This window comes from Pecten maximus, chromosome 15 (genome assembly GCF_902652985.1).
Source record: "Pecten maximus chromosome 15, xPecMax1.1, whole genome shotgun sequence".
In the NCBI taxonomy this organism is placed as follows: Eukaryota; Metazoa; Mollusca; class Bivalvia; order Pectinida; family Pectinidae; genus Pecten; species Pecten maximus.
In genome coordinates, this window is record NC_047029.1 from 4,648,269 (window position 1) to 4,666,882 (window position 18,614).

At 42.3% G+C, this 18,614-nt stretch overlaps 1 protein-coding gene across 1 annotated transcript in view; it reads right to left on the reverse strand.

Moving 5' to 3' along the window:
- Positions 1 to 8,848, reverse strand: part of LOC117343113 — a 32,067-nt gene extending 23,219 nt beyond the window's left edge. Inside the window, exon 1 of the mRNA XM_033905427.1 lies at positions 8,739 to 8,848. The gene's annotated coding sequence lies outside the window, so the exon portion shown is untranslated. The remainder of the gene's footprint in view (positions 1 to 8,738) is intronic.
- Between the last annotated feature and the right edge of the window lie 9,766 nt (positions 8,849 to 18,614).

Below are 18,614 nucleotides of genomic sequence, written 5' to 3' on the forward strand. Positions count from 1 at the left end.
GTATGGCATTATCGATAGTTTATTGACATAGCATAGGTACTTATTAAAACCATAATTTTAGCTGTTATTTTAATAATGAAAAAAAACATGTTATTTAGTTCACTGACTAATTTTAATTAATACAAAAACTTATTAAACTTGCAATGATGATTTTTTTTTTTTTTTTGTAATTGTGTTATTATCTTGCAATGATTGAGATCCTTGTGATTTTTCTGTTCTGCCGTGTACTACATTGCAAGTCATGTCTTCTCTTGAAGCAAAACTTTAAATAATATAGTAAACTCAACTCTTAGTGGGTTAGTATATGGATAAACAATTACCAGTCCACAGACTCGTCATACATGTCACTGCACCACAGATGTCTGTGATTTCTGGGGTTCTAATCGACACGCGCCAATAAATTGCTTGTGAGTCGACGTGGTTTGTTTACATGCACATCAAAAAATGTTCTGAAGATATGCTTTTACAGGTTGTGCGTAAATTGAACTTGAATTTTGTAAACAATATTGGGGGCGAATGTTTGCGTCTCGATGTCGACACTGCATTAGGTGAAATAAAAGGGTCTGGAACCTGAAATAAAGACATCAATCATATCGAATTTACCATAGGAAGGTTTGAGCTGGACTTTGAGGATAATAATGAAATAAAAATTGCAGGTAATACAGCCTGCGCTCTTGAAAATCGAGGTGGTGGCTATGCTGATGACATCCACGCTGATCGTCGCAGGAGAGGTATCAGAAGTCGATAAATATTGAGACATTGGTTGATGTATTGACGTAATTGTTTCTACTACATCCCTTCACACGGACAAAAAAATAAAGACATTTTTTCTGATGTCTCGGGTCATACGACATATGATAGCCGAATATAGAACATCATTTAGGCCAAATGTTATATCATTCCTGCCAAGGCTGGTAGCTCGTGTCTGGACCGTGCGCTTGGAGAGATGAAGACGTTTATATAGGCCTAATTAGCATAGGACAGATAATTATTTTGTCTTTGCCGAGATATTGGTTGTCTGGCAGCCTGTTCCAGATAGCTGCCAAAAGTGATGACCTCACAGTGTTAAATTAATTGAGCTATTGAACTTTTTTTTGGAATAGTTTCATTTTTGTAAAATTAATATCGACATGCAGGTTTGACTTGTACTCTGGTGTTGACAAACAGTTTCCATATTTCTTCATGAACAATGTAGACAAATTGTGTTTTTGTATTTCAGTTATACCAAATGTGTATTTTAACTGTAACAGAGTTTCTTATATTAAATTTATTTCAGTGCATCTTCTTTCTATTTGAAACCTGGGACCTCCCAGGTAAAAATCATAGTTTTGCAGAGGAACAACACATGTAGGCTAAACGCCGGTGGCTAGGTAGCTCAAACAGTTGGAGAATCCGTCCAGAGTTTGAAGGTCCAGGGTTCGAGCCCGAGTATGGTCCATGTATTTTTCCTCTCCTGCTATTTTAATGCAAAATTGATGGAGCTAAAGCACTTCTCATGGTTACCCAGACACATGGTTTATCAATGTACTGCAGTAGAGTTTTAATTATTTATTGTAGAAATAATTCTAGGTGAATTTGTGTTTAACAGATACATATCCAGTGTGTACATGTATACTTTCTACAGCTAGTTGGTTAGTTACTTGTCTACCTCCTTACTGACTCCGCCTCTTGCTTGGATTTGTCTCACTGGCTAAAGCAATTGTGTTCTGTCAGGCTGGACCGACAATCATTTCTAATGTGATCAAATAGTGAAAAAAGTCATTTTGCTCTCGAAAAGACAAACAACAATTAACTCTTACCATGTTTAACATACCACACTGCTTGGTACCATCAAGCAGATATCATACCCTATATCTGCTTCAATGTAAAACTTAGATAACAATATATATTTTATAATCGATTTCAATAATTCATTCAAATCAAAACAAGAGGTCCAGAGGGCCTGTACCACTCACCTGGTTTCATGAGATATGAAACAAGGTCTATGCTAAGTATATTAATTGTCACTGGTATTGCTATGTCAATATATCATCAGCATTTATATGGACGTACATGAACATTGGTTTTATTGTAATTCTTAAAATGTCAATTTAGTCAAATTGATCCCTTTTGCCCCAATCATTTGTAAAATTTTGAATCCCCACCACATAGTGATGCTCCCAGGCAAATATGAGCGATATCAATTACTTGGTTTCAGAGAAGAAGTCGTTAATATCAATAAAGCCCGATTGACCTCATTTGGCCCCACCCCAGAGGTCCCCAGGGGCCAGCCCCATCATTTGTACAATTTTGAATCCCCACCCCATAGTGATGCTACCTGGCAAATATGAGCCCCATCATTTATACATAAGGATGCTTCTGACCAAATTTGGTGAAATTCTGATCAGCGGTCATCAAGAAGAAGTCAAATAAGTCAATTGTTGACGAACGGGCGATGGGCGTACGACGGACGCCACAGGCCCACGGTATCGCATAAGCCCACCTATGTCCTTCGGACCAGGTGAGCTAAAAATATATATATTTGTATCAACATGCGTATGTTCTGGTAAACAATAAATGTTACCTGAACATTACTTGAAAAACAGTAGAGGGATAAAAATGTGGGTGTTTATTTGTAGTGCAATGTTAAACCCTTTGGTAAGTGCATATCTAAATTACAAGCATGTGACATTACAGTTACTGTTTATAGATTCTGACTTAACTTTATGACAAGTAGCGATTTAAAGGAATTACATTTATTTCCCCTATTGGGCCCCACCCCTTTGGCCCCTTTAGGGTGAGAGTCACCATTTATGCAAAATCTGTTCCTCTTCCCCCTAAGGTATCTCTGACCAAATTGGGTTCAAATCCATTCATAACTTTATGACTAGTAGCGATTTAAAGGAAATACCTCTATTTCCCTTATCGAGCCCCGCCCCTTTGGCCCCTCAGGGGTCAGAGTCACCATTTATGCAAAATCTGTTCCCATTTTGCCAAGGATGTTTCTGGCCAAATTTGGTCAAAATCCAATAAGAACTTTTTAACTAGTAGCGATTTGAAGCAAATGTTGACAGACGGACAGACGGACGCCGTGGCATAAGCTCATCGGTCCAGGTGTGCTAACAAAGATACCAGCAGTAGACAGATGGTACATATGGTTCCTTGATTTTGAAGATGTGTTTTGTGAAAAACTGAATGTTGTTCGAGTAGACTAATCAAGGATGTTGTAGACCTGCATTCTAAATACATGTAAATGGCAGTTATATGCATGTTATTTCCACTTGCACTTCAATTCTTTATTCCGCACGAGTGAGTCTCAACTTTTCTGTACTTTCATGAAAGTTTGTCTTGCAAGTCATATACAGTACTGCACATCAATGTAGGTGTGATTAATATATTTTGAACCTCACCACAAGGATTTAATCCCTATAATATAAGTGAAATAGCCCATAAAGAAAACTAAAAAAAGTCAACAAACAGTAAATATTCGATATTATTATTGAAAGTCAAGTTATTAAAGTTTACCTTTTTGTATTTGTCATCACACAATCAATACCATAGATTAAATTCTAAAGAAAATGTAATTTTTTTTTCAAACCCTCTGTTAATAAATAATACATTTTTATTACTCAGTATTAAAGTAAATTAAGACTTTAAATGAGTGTAAAAACTATAGACATCAAAAGATATTTCAAGTCCATCAAATGAAAAGTAAAAATATACCCCCCCCCCCCCAAAATCCTAGCACCAGATTTTCAGCATTTTAAGTGTCTGATATGAGACCCCTGACATTTGTTCCCTAAAATGTCTTATAGTATGTGTTGCGGTAAGCTGAAATTTTTCCTAATTTTATTTTTTCTGTTACCCAGGTAGTTACATTGATAAACTTGTTGGATGGTTGGACAACACTGTGGTAATTCCACTGGTAACTCTTTTGACTTTTATGTAGGCGATAAGGTACATTGTATGGGTCACCTGCTCAACTACATGTGTTTTCCCCAGGTAGTCTTGTTTCCCCTTCATTGTAGAAGTCCTCACGCCCTTCTATCTGGGGCCAACGAGTGATTGATAATATACACATAACTTAATTATTCCTTAATTGTTGGAAAAAAAAAGTTTACAATTCTCAAAAAAGGAACTCGTCAGGGTGTCATGATCAGCTCAATCAAAAACTGTACTTTCACTTTCTAGTTTGTCAACACAAGATATGCATCATTCAATATATAATCTGAATATGTCTGTGTTAAGGCTAGTAAAAACCAGAACTTAAGGAATTATACGATAGGAAATAATATTAGAAAATTTCATTATGGTTATATGTTCAGCCTTAAAATCTTAACATCTGGAGTTTATAATTGTTATCTTTTCCAGGTCGAGTTATGAATAAATGTATAATTTTAAATAAATGCCAAACAATTCTGTAAGCAACCATGGGTGTATCATAAGTCAAAGTCACACATAAAATGTAGACTTGTATGTATTACATCTTTTTAGAAGAAACTTAATGACCAATTCACTTTACAAAAATCAAAAATAATTTACTTGTGCATCTTTGTCTGCGCTTGTCATATACTTCCGATTATCTGTTATCAATCAAAAAATCAAACTTTAAGAATGACTGTGTACTACATTTTTGTACTGACGTCAGGTTTAAAACATCACATAATCAGAAGCATCATGATCATTATAAACACATTTTCCGGTCCTAAATTAAAGTCGCTTATTATCTAAGCTGTGGTTTGCAATACTAGTTGTTTAAATATTAAACACAGCACAGGAAATGTATTATATAAATATATATATATATATAATATATGTATATAAATTACAAACCCCTCTTATAACCAAAATAATCCCCTATCGGGGCCCGGCAATACCTGTGTTTTCAAGACAATGTACCGCATCATTTGTTTTGACGAAAATGGGCGAGCCGTCGGTCATAGACAGCTGTCTATCAGTCGCCACGGAGCCCGGACCGGAATTACGGAAACTTGTTATACGACCCGTTATAATAGAAAATTAATAAGATAATACTTGTTTCATTTGGCACGTTATAAAAGAATATTAAGTAGATGATGCATGCATACGGCCCGTTATAATTGAAAATCTGTAAGATGGAACCGCCCGTTATATGTTGAAAAATGTCCCTGGTTATCAAGTCAGGCATCTTCGCTAGCCAAGGCTTCCGATTATGTTACACTCCAGAAAAACGATGCAAGTCAGGAAGAGGTTAACACATCTCCATACTTATGGCAATGTAGAACAAGAGGACACTTCATGGCGCAAGGGCCGACGCACAGTGGAGTTGGGGACTTCGGCCGATGCTCTAAAAGAATATGCACTTTAATTTGCGGCAACCAACAATTATGTACTCCATCTGTCAGAATGTATATATTGTTAGGGGAACCAGAGACCTATATACTATATATTGGTCTCTGGGGGAACGAAAATGTTTTGAGTATCTTATGATATAATGGCGTGCCATAATTGACAAAATATTTATATAACATCACAGAGACAAATATATACAAAGCTCTTTTAATTTGCACAAAAAGATCAAGCCAAGCATAATGCATTCATGGAAAACAACAAGACTGAATATATTGTAATAATAACACAAATTTCCAATAACTTAATATATAGGGCAAAAGAAAGCGTCGGTTTCTGTCGCAGTCTGGGCTGGCGAAGGAAAGGAAAACAGGTTTAAGACGATGCACGACCACCGGCCTGGACGCTTCACCGGGGGAGTCCTTGAGACATCAGTGTATACAAATAACTCGCCGCATTTATTTTAATCGCGAGATGTGTCCCAGAACCGTTTAACTTTTAAGAATCTTAATTTATACAGATGTAACCTTTTTTTTTCTTTAAACTTTTTATAATTCCAATATCCTCTTAATGCAAATTCCACATAAACTTGTTTAAAACAAAATTAGAATTAAAAATGATAAATGATTTTATATCATAATATGCAAGAAATAATAAGTGCATGACACAGTATAATGTGATGTATGTAATGAAGATTATGAACTTTATATGATTGACTACTTAGATTCAATATCTGTATGACATATTTGTTACTTTTCCTTGCTTTTATAGTGTGTTTTGTATAGATTTACTGGACAATAAGACATTCAACATATTTCAACCATACAAATTATTCAATCCTACTAACATGGAACTAATTTCTACCATTTCACCTGGGAAGATAATTGACATATCTGTTTAACTCTAATTGGCCAGTGTATTGAAAGATTTCCTGAGGCTATTACCTGAACTGTCCAGGAAACAAGGGAATGTAACATCTTGATCTCAATTTTCACCTGCGTGATATACCAAGAATTTCCCTAAGACTGTCTTTTTCTTAACTTTAACTAGATGTAAATTTTACTGTTGGAAAGAGAGAGAGAGGTCAACTTTCAGAATACTCATCTCATTATCTACCAAACATAGCTGATACCTGCAAATTTATCCATCACTGATTGAGACACCTGTGGATTGTTTTGACTGGATATGAATGCTCTTCACGTCACTCAGCACGGTCGGGCAGCCGATCCTTTCAACTTTACGGCAAGCGACACCTCGCGTGGCCTGCTTACCTAGCGTGAAGTCGCAGGTTTTCAGGTAATACCTTGATTGGCAATACTTAAGAGATGTCCAAGTCACAATTAAATAATCATCATGAACACTAGTTATATGTGAAAATACATGTACGATTTCTTCGGTTGCCATACCGCACGAATACAAATATTGCATGTTATTTATACATTGCCGGGGTCTAAATTTGCAATTGGCTGTCTCGTGAGTGGTGTATTTTGGAATGTAAAAAAAACCTGAATTAACGCTAAAAGATGTGGCATATATTAAATCACGGACGCATTCTAATGATCACGCATACAATCTAATAACCTAAACGTGCTTGTTGATCAAATTTAAATCTTGGCATTTTTTCTGGGCCGGTCATCGTGGTCGAGTCGTCGCGAGCTTTCAATGGAGTTTACTGGAAAAAAAAACTTACTTAACGTTCTTCCAGAGACGTATATACCTGATATACAAATCTCTGGTTCTTCATATGACAAGTTCGAACTATCCGAAATGGTGTCAGTAATAAACAGCCAGAGTTCGAACTATTACTTGCTTAAAAAAAAAATTCAAATTCAAATTCATTCTTGTCTTGTACAATGTAGATTATTTTTTCCTATTAAACTTAACATTTTGTATATGTTTTTGATATCCTTATTGTACATGCACATGACATTATTCTGTTTTTGCTGTAATACTGTGGGCCGCAAGGCTTAAAGTGAATAAAAAATAAAATACAATCTCTCAAAAGCGGTGACATCGGCAGCTGCTAGAAAGTGATCAATGGGCACCATTCTGACCTGTCAATGCCCTAATTAGTAAACAAAAGATTACTTTTAACAACCTCCTAGTCCAGGTAGTTAATCCCATAATCTGTTTATTTGTCACCGTGTGGCAAGGGTGAAGCCGTTCACGGCTCGCTACACACCAGGTATTTTGAACATATGCGACCGGTTTGATTAGTTATCTGATTGTTGTAAAAGAGAAGAAACAATAATGAATAGAACGATATGTCTTATGTAGTATGGCGATACACAGTGATCTGTTTGATTGTGATTATCTGTTTGATTGTTATTTCATTAGGCCTGGTATCAGTCATTTCATGCGCGAATGCTGTAAGACGGACGATTGTTACGCATATAATTCAATTTCATGCATTCTATTTCTAGCACGGGTTCATTGTTTGCATTTAACATTATCATTTGAAGACCAATATGAATAATTGCAAAGTTTGTACTATCTTGAAAACGACACATGCATTGCCAATGTGCAATCAAAATAATGTGTATATATATAATTGTATATCGATGTACATGAAATATGACGGTATAGGTAAAGTCATACGATTAGATAGTGAAGAGTATACAACAATGATTTTGAGTAATTTTCAGAAGTTGTAGAATCATAGCCCAGTTATAATTTTTTCCTGTGGTATGGCAGCGTCACTGAAAAGCGGGCGTGCCGAGATGACCCCTTTTCCCTCGGCGCTGATCTGAGATAGGTCGTCACGCATGACTGCTGTCCAGGTAAAGTAGGAGGCAGCGCGTATGGCTGGCTGTGCTGGCGTTGCTGGTCGATAGATTAGCCCGAGGCTAACAAAACTTTAAACTGCTCAGTGACGGAAAAACTGAATGGTGGGTCATGAAAACTTTATGGTGTTGCCAAAACTGAACAGTATGCCGAAAACTGAACGGTGGTTCGCGAGAACTGAATGATTTCGTAAGACTGAACACTCGAATTCAAAATTCAGCGGTAGACCTGCAAACAGAACAGCATCCGCGAGGCATACACGGTTCCTTCACGCGAGAACGCTGTCCGTGAAAAATAGATACTTTCTGATTACTGAACGGTGACACTTGAAGAATGATCGCTAGAATATTAAATGAACAGCTAGTGTACCGGGAGGGGTGAACACTGATTTGAAGAATCAACACTAGATTGTCATAAATCAACGATTGTATATAACAGAACGTTTTTTTAACGTAATTGAACGGTCTAGGGCCCTCAGTGAATATGTCTACAGAAAATTGAAATCCCATAGCCCAAGTCATTTTTCCATAGACCATTTTGTAAACAATATTGTCTTCAGGAATTTTCATATAACGTTATACTTTCATATACTGAGTACAGTTCTACTGCACTCTCCCTTCTAATAATTCCTTATAAGATATACTTACACGTTCCCTAAAAGTCTATATAGTTAGATGTCCTAGGCTAATTTCCATCCAGTAGGCCGGTTTAGCCAGGTACGTCTCGACTCGCTTCGGCTCTTTCGATCACACACAAATTTATGACAGTCTTTCCCGCGGGATATTTTCTAATATTGACGATAGGGGGCGCATGTGACCGTACTTTCAGTTTCAGTTTCGCAATTAGATGCGTACACTACATGTAGGCGAGATTTCCAATGGGATTTATTTCTATTTCTAGTTAAACCATTACGTAAATGGGTATATATTTATTTATATTAACATTAATTATTGTAAAATATTCTTTTGTGGATTTCAATGTTTTTAAAGTGTGTAATTATTTGTTAATTATATTAATTATACAATGTATAAGACGTAATTATTCTATAAGATAAATAGTGGAGTAGTGCCAATGATATGATGTCCGTCTCATGCATTGTATTTCATCCCTAGTCATACTTATAAAAAGGGTCTTGACAAGTTAATGCCCCCCGAAAAAAACCCGAAAACCTTTTTGGTTCGGCCCGAGAACCTGAATTTTTTTTGATTTTTTCGGTAATTTTGAAAAAGAAAAAACCTGAAACCCCCAAAACTCGAAAATTTTAAAAAAAAAAAAAAAAAAAAAAAAAAAAAAAAAAAATTTTTTTTTTTTTTTTTTTTTTTTTTTTTTTTTTTTTTTCAGCGGGGGGGGTTTTTTTTTATAAAGAAACAACGTAGGGGGAATATTCTAAGCAAAGGGGGAAGCATTGACACTTTTTCAGGCCAAAAAATAATGCTTCATACTGAAGGCGATTTAAGGGAATTTCTATTTAGAAACCAAGTAAAGGGTTCAATTTAGAAATACCTAATTGTCAAAAATCGATTAAATAACGGTATTACCTGTCACCAAATGTTCCCCGAAAATAAATTATCCCGTATATTCCATAACCTTGTAAATAGTATATGAAATGCATGTCCTTAATTCAATTTATTATACTAGAATGTTCACACCTTTATCCCAACCCTTAAATCCTAAATTACTTCTAGGTGCCCCATTTAATGTTAAACGTTAAATCCTGCCCATCCCATTCCCAAACCACCTGTGTCCCCACCCTTCAACCTGTAAAACACCTTTCATTACAGTCATCCCTGCAACCTTCATACCCACAAACCTTCTTACCCGTATACATTTCCCCTTTCAAAACCTTTTTACACCTGTCAACCACATGTACCTTTTAACACACGTACCCTGGTCACACCATTAATACCCCTGAATTTCAAATGCAAGGGGCATTCCGCATACTGTCCACCCTGTCATCCAAAGTTACATGTCTACCTTCAATGTATCCCTGTATTCCCTGTTTTATTGTCTAACCCTGGAAACATTAAAATGGTAGTAAAAATGTAAACCTTAAAAATGTAACCCGTACCCCATGTAACGGGGCACGTCACTTTTACACCTGTCAAAACAGTCACCCTCGTAACCCTGTCCACAAACCCTGCACCGGTCAACTGTCACACCCTTTATTAACCCGGGACACTTCCCACCCTCAACCATCCTTCACCCCTGTCACCCACCCTTGGTCACACCCTGTCATACCTGTCATACCATTGTCACCCGCCTGTCAACCCCCCCTGTCATACCATGTCATACCCTTTTCACACCCTGTTCACCCGTCACACCTGTCAACACCCCTGTCATACCCGTCATACCTTCAAAACCTGTCATACCCCTGTCACACCCTTTCACACCCGTCACCCTGTCAAACCCTGTCTTTACCCTTGTCATACCCTGCCCACACCCCCTGTCAAAAACCCTGTCAACCCCCTTTCTTACCCTTTAAATCCCGTCCCTACCCTTGTCATACCCTGTCCCCTACCAGTCACCTGTCACACCCTGTTAACCCTGTCAACCCTGTCCCTGAACCTGTCAAACCCTGTAACCCAGTCACACCCCCCCTGTAATACCCTGTCACACCCTGTCACACCTTTCACACCCCGTCACCCTGCCCACACCCTTTATACCCTGTCCCACCTTTTCACACCCTGTCCACCTCACCCCCATGTCATACCCTGCAAAACACCGTATACCCTTCCACACCTTCACAACCCTTGCATAACCCTGTCACACCCATTCCAACACCCCTGTCAAACCCTGTCCACCCTGTCACACCCGGTCAACCCTGTCATACCCTTCACCTGTCAACGATTACCTGTCCCCACCCCCTTTTCACACCGTACACCCTGCAACCGTCCATACCCGTCATACCCTGTCAAAACCCTTGTCACACCCTGTAAAACCCCCTGTAAACACCATGTCCCACCTGTCAACCTCAACCCTGTCCCCACACCATGGTCACAACCCTGTAAACAACATCACACCCCTGTAAACCCCCCCTGTCATACCCCTGTCACACCTGTCTACCCTGTCACACCCCTGTCATAAACACCCCTGTCAAACCCCCCTGTCAACCCTGTCATACCTTCCCCAAGTACCCTGTCATACCCTGTCACACCCTGTCACAACCTGTCACACCCTGTCATACCTTTTCCATACCTGTCACAACACCTGTCACACCTGTCCACCCCCTGTCAACCAGCCCCCTGTCTACCTGTCAACCCTGTCACACCCTGTCATACCCTGTCATACCCTGTCACACCCTGTCACACCCTGTCACACCCTGTCACACCCTGTCACACCCTGTCACACCCTGTCATACCCTGTCATACCCTGTCGTACCCTGTCACACCCTGTTACTCCCTGTCACACCCTGTCACACCCTGTCACACCCCTGTCACACCCTGTCACACCCTGTCATACCCTGTCACACCCTGTCGTACCCTGTCATACCCTGTCATACCCTGTCAACACCTGTTTAAAACCCCAAATACCCTGTCAAAACTTGTCTTCCCCTGCACACCCTGTCATACCCTGTCAAAACCATGTAATACCCTTGTCACACATGTCTTTACCCTGTCAACCCAGTCCACCATGTTCATATACCCTGTCACACCATGTCATACCCTGTCATACCATGTCACAACCGCCCAACCTGTCACACCCATGTCAAAAACCCTGTCGTACCCTGTCATACCCTGTCACACCCTGTCACACCCTGCCACACCCTGTCACACCATTGTAACACCCTGTAAACCCCTTGTCCACCCTGTCAACCCTGTCATACCTGTCAACCCTGTCAACCCTTGTCACACCATGTCACCCGCCCAAAACCACGTCTTTAGACCCTGTCAACCCTGTCATCCCCTGTCATACCCTGTCACACCCTGTCATACCCTGTCACACCCTGTCATACCCTGTCACAACCTGTCATACCCTGCACCACACCCTGTCCACCCCCCCTGTCACAACCAACCCTTCCACCTGTCACACCCTTCACACCCTGTCCCCATCAACCCTGTCTACCCTGTCACACCCTGTCAACCCTGTCACCATGTCCCCACCCTGTCACACCCTGTCAACCCGTTCCATAACCCTGCCAACCCTGTCAACCCGTCACACCCTGTCACACCCTTACACCCCTGTCATACCCGCCCATCCCTGTCGTACCCTGTCAACCCTGACCCCCAGTACCCCTGTCAAACCTCCTGTCACACCCGGGTCACACACCGGGCACCCCTGGTTATACCCTGTCATACCCTGTAAACCCCCTGTCTACCTTGCAACCCTGTCCTACCCTGTCACACCTGTCATACACCTGTCAACAACCTGTCTTACCCCCTGTCTTACCCTGCACAACACCGTATACCCTGTCACACCCTTTCACACCCTGTCAAATCAACCCTGTCCAACCCTGTCACACCTGTTCAACCATGTCACACCTGCCCATACCCTGTCATACCCTGTCAACCCTGTCATACCCTGTCACACCCTGTCACACCATGTTACACCCTGTCATACCCTGTCAGCACCATGTCATACCCGGTCCATACCCTGTAAACACCCTGTCACAAATTCCACCTTCATACCTTTCCAACCCTGTCTACCCTTCACCCCCTGTCCCAACCTGTCACATCCTGTCACACCATGTCACACCCTGTCATCCCCTGTTCGTACCCTGTAGAACCCGTCACCCTCACCCCTGTCAACCCTGTCACACACCCTGTCCCACCCGTCATACCCTTGTCACCCTGTCACCCTGCCATACCCTGTCACACCCGTCACACCCTGCCCACACCCTGTCAACCCTGTCATAACCATGTCACCGCACACCCTGTCACCCCGTCATACCCCCCTGTTCCCCACATTCACACCCTGTAAAAACCTTCATAACCCCTGTCACACCCTGTCATACCCTGTCACACGCACACCGGCACCCTGTCATACCCTGTCCCCTGTCGTACCCTGTCAACCCATCACCCCTGTCATACCCTGTCCACCGTCACACCCTGTCACACCCTGTCACAACCCTGTCTCCCGTCCCATGTAAACTCCCTGTCTTCACCCCCTTGTCATACCCTTTTCACCCACCCCTCTTGTCACACCTGCCCCAACCAACCCCCTGTCAAATACTGTCCACCCTTCCCACCTGGCAACCGCCCCCCTTTTCCCCACACCCCTGTCATACTGTCACACCTGTCATACCCTGTCCACACCATGTCACCACCGTCAACCATGTCAACCCTGTCACCCCCCCTGTCCTACCCTGTCATACCCTGTCAACCCTGTCACACCCTGTTCACTTACCCTGTCACACAACCCCTGTCACACCCTGTCCCCACCTGTCCACTAACCCTGTCATACCATGTAACCCTGTCATACCCTGTCACACCATGTCACACCCTGTCACACCACGTCATACCCTGTCACACCATGTCACACCTGTCAACCCGGGTCATACCCTGTCACACCCTGTCCCCCCAACCCTGTCCACACCCTGTAAATACCCTGTCCACCCTGTCTACCCTGGTCAACCATGCCCCGTCAAAACCACCAGGTCACACCTGTCACACCCATTCTCCCCCTGTCACAACATGTTCAACCTGTCATACCCTGTCTACCCTGTCACACCCTTTCAACCATGTCCCTGTCACACCCTGTAAAACCCGCCATGGCCCAACACCCTCCCAACCGTCCACCCTGTACACCCGTCACCTTCAAACCCTGTCATACCTGTCATACCTGTCTACCCTGTCACACCCAATTGTCAAACCCTGTCACACCCTGTCAAACCCTGTCACAAACACCGGCAACCCCTGGTCATACCATGTCATACCCTGCCCAACCCTGTATAACCCTGCCCACACCTGTCCAATACCCTGTCACACCTGTTAACCACCCCAATGCCCAACCCTGTCACACCATGTCCATACCCTGCCACACCTTAAATCCCCTTTAAACCCCATTCATACCCGCACACCATGTAATCCCATTCTACACCCTGTCACACCATGTCAAACCTGTCAAAACCTGTCACACCCTCCGCACCCTGTCATACCTGTCAACCCTGTCCCCACCATCACTGTCCAAACAACCCTGTCAAAACCCTGTCACACCTCAACCCCGTCATACCCTGTCAACCTGTCATCCTGTCACACCATTTTCACACTCAACCTGTCACACCTGTCAACCTGTACACCGGGTCATCCTGTAACCAGGGTCAACCCTGTCACACCACCCTGGTCATCCCCTGTCATACCATTGTCATACCATGTCCACACCATGTCACACCATGTCACACCATGTCATACCTGTCACACCAATCATGTAAACCCTGTCATCCCCATGTCATACCATGTCATACCCTGTCACAACCCGGTCAAAAACAGGTCAAAAACCTGTCATACCATTCACACCTTGTCATTCCCTGTCACACCATGTCATACCATGTCACACCCTGTCAAAACCCTGTCATACCACGTCCACCCCATACCCTGTCATACCCTGTCATATCCGTCATATCCCTGTCATACCCTTTTCACCCTGCCCACCCCTGTCACACCCTGTCATACCCTGTCATACCCTGTCACACCCTGTCACACCCTGTCACACCCTGTCATACCATGTCATACCCTGTCATACCCTGTCACACCCTGTCACACCCTGTCACACCCTGTCATACCCTGTCACACCCTGTCACACCCTGTCACACCCTGTCATACCCTGTCATACCCTGTCGTACCCTGTCACACCCTGTCACACCCTGTCATACCCTGTCGTACCCTGTCACACCCTGTCATACCCTGTCACACCCTGTCACACCCTGTCATACCCTGTCATACCCTGTCATACCATGTCATACCATGTCACACCATGTCATACCCTGTCATACCACATCACACCCTGACATACCCTGTCACACCTTGTCATACCCTGTCACACCCTGTCATACCCTGTCACACCATGTAATACCCTGTCACACTATGTCATACCCTGTCATACCCAGTCACACCATGTCATACCCTGTCACACCATGTCATACCCTGTCATACCATGTCACAACCTGTCATACCCTGTCACACCATGTCACACCCTGTCATACCCTGTCATACCCTGTCACACCCTGTCACACCCTGTCATACCACATCACACCCTGTCACACCATGTCACACCCTGTCACAACAGAACCCGTCACACCATGTACTACCATTCCCACACCTGTCATCCCTGTCAACCATGTCACACCAGTCACACCAGGTCATACCCTGTCACACCATGTCACCACCAAACCAGCAAACCCTGTCAACCCCTGCATCCCTGCCCCACACCCTGCCCTAACCCTGTCACACCATGTATAACCCTGTCATACCATGTCATACCCTGTCATACCCTGTCACACCCTGTCACACCATGTCCCCACCATGTCCACACATGTCATACCTGTCACAAAATGTCACACCATGTCATACCCTGTCATACCCTGTCACACCTGTCACACCATGTCAAACACCTGTCAACCATGTCAACCTGTCATACCCTGTCACACCTGTCACACCCGTCACACCCTGTCACCCCTGTCACACCCTGTCATACCCTGTCACACCCTGTCACACCCTGTCATACCCTGTCACACCCTGTCACACCATGTCATACCCTGTCATACCCTGTCACACCCTGTCACACCATGTCATACCCTGTCACACCATGTCACACCCTGTCATACCCTGTCATACCCTGTCATACCCTGTCATACCATGTCATACACTGTCACACCATGTCATACCCTGTCATACCCTGTCATACCATGTCATACCCTGTCACACCCTGTCACACCCCTGTCATACCCTGTCATACCCTGTCACACCCTGTCACACCATGTCATACCCTGTCATACCATGTCACACCCTGTCACACCATGTCACACCTGTCATACCCTGTCATACCCTGTCATACCCTGTCACACCCTGTCACACCCTGTCATACCCTGTCATACCATGTCACACCCTGTCACACCCTGTCACACCCTGTCACACCATGTCATACCATGTCATACCCTGTCATACACTGTCACACCCTGTCATACCCTGTCACACCCTGTCACACCATGTCATACCCTGTCATACCCTGTCACACCCTGTCACATACCCTGTCACACCCTGTCACACCATGTCATACCATGTCACACCCTGTCATACCATGTCATACCATGTCATACCCTGTCACACCCTGTCATACCCTGTCATACCATGTCATACCATGTCACACCATGTCATACTCTGTCACACCATGTCATACCCTGTCATACCATGTCATACCATGTCATACCCTGTCACACCCTGTCATACCATGTCACAACCTGTCATACCATGTCACACCTTGTCATTCCCTGTCACACCATGTCATACCATGTCACACCCTGTCACACCCTGTCATACCACGTCACACCCATACCCTGTCATACCCTGTCATATCCTGTCATATCCTGTCATACCCTGTCACACCCTGTCACACCCATACCCTGTCATATCCTGTCACACCCTGTCAAACCCTGTCACACCCTGTCACCCCCTGTCACGCCCTGTCATATCCTGTCACACCCTGTCATACCCTGTCATACATTGCCATACACTCTCACCCTAAGATATGTCCATATCAGCCTCAGATATCTCCGAGTCACCCCCAGATATCTCCGAGTCACCCCCATATATCTCCGAGTCACCCCCAGATATCTTCCTTGTAACCATCAGGTATCTTCCAGTTAACCTCGGATCACAGGACCATGTCTAGTCTTATATTAAGAAATAGCCTGAAATACCTATAAATTAAGACTATTCCTGTCTATTTATATATATATATATAAGACTAGAAATGCCCCTGTGCTCGGATCAGGCAGATCGTTGTTCGAATGACTGTACCAAAGACATACAGGGGATTGATGATTTGGATACGTTTAGGATCGAATCCTGTCAAACCGATTTATCTTTAGAATAGTTTAAGGTCAGAGTGACCTATAATATTCACATTTTATATCTTAAATCTGAAAAATTACTGTAGCGAGTCACAGCAGCTAATTAACATGTTCAAATAACAGAATAATATAATACACTCCTACTTCGGATATAATCCTACATTGTCATCAGTTGGTTGATAAAGCCCTATTAAAACATACCGTAATTTGATGTTGAATACAATTTGAAATAGGGAAAAGACAACGCGTCAAACCGAACCTTACCACATTTATTGTAAATACTAAAATCAATAACCATTCTGATCTATCAGAGTTACTTCCCTTCGTTTCACGCTGTCAGTAGAAAATGTACAATATATATATAGCGATAGATTGACAGCCGATGAGACAAACATGTTATAAAGTATAAACCGGTTATATATGAAGTGTGTTGACAGACGAGGCTATAATGCCTATGGATCGGGCCTCGATAATGAACGCGATGGCACTGCTCAACAGGTTCAGTTCACTAGAAACCATTTTCCATTTTACAATACTTAACCTGCAGAATACGTGTAGCTTTCTTCTTCATACCACTGCAGGTAGCACTTTTATCAGTTTTGTTTTATAAGATCATGTTGAATTGTGATAAGATAATCTCGTACTAAGCTTTGTTGTTCGACAGGTGCTGGTAAGATACAACAATATACAGAGTGAACAATGGACGTGTCAGGTGAGATAACAGGTATTATGTCTTATGGGCCAGGTAATAGATATTGTCAGGGACATTGTTGATGAGCCCCATTTTAATATGCGTGATAGGTTTTGAATGAACAAAACAATAATATTAGCGAATTTGGTTTGATCACAAACTATGTGGATACACTGTACTGTTTTGTACATGTAGCTCCATACCACTAAACAAGGTACTTGTAGTACAATATACAGGTCATATATATTAAGGTCAACAGTTTTAAGTCTAATACAGATTCTCTATATTTTTACGTTCGCCATCCACTCAACCGAATATGCAAAATTACTCTCCTCATTTTATTTTCATTTTTTTTTAATTTGTGTGAAAAATATGGACCTGTAATCCCTTATCGTTGGCATGAATATTTTAGCCCTAGTGTACATTATAAGAATTTGGCTGGTCACCACTCGACAAGCCTCGTGCTAGACAGCCGAAATCTTAAACTGGGGTTGATATTGCACTTTCCACGGAACAGCCCCATGTAATATATAGAGGATACTGAATGGTTTTCCGTTTAATATACACTCGTGAAAATATCGATATTCTGTCATACTCGTGAAATATATATTATATTAAACGGGAAACCATTCAATTTTCTTTTTATTGCATTTCATTAATTTAACATTTTCATTAAAAACATCGAAAATTAATAGTGTCAAAAAGTGCGGGAATCAGTAATGACGTCATCTCTTTGTGACGTTACTCCACGTCAACTTGACGGTGAAAGGCTTGATCAACGCAATTTAAGCGTTTTCTGCTGTTATAGGAGAATCTGTGCATGAATAG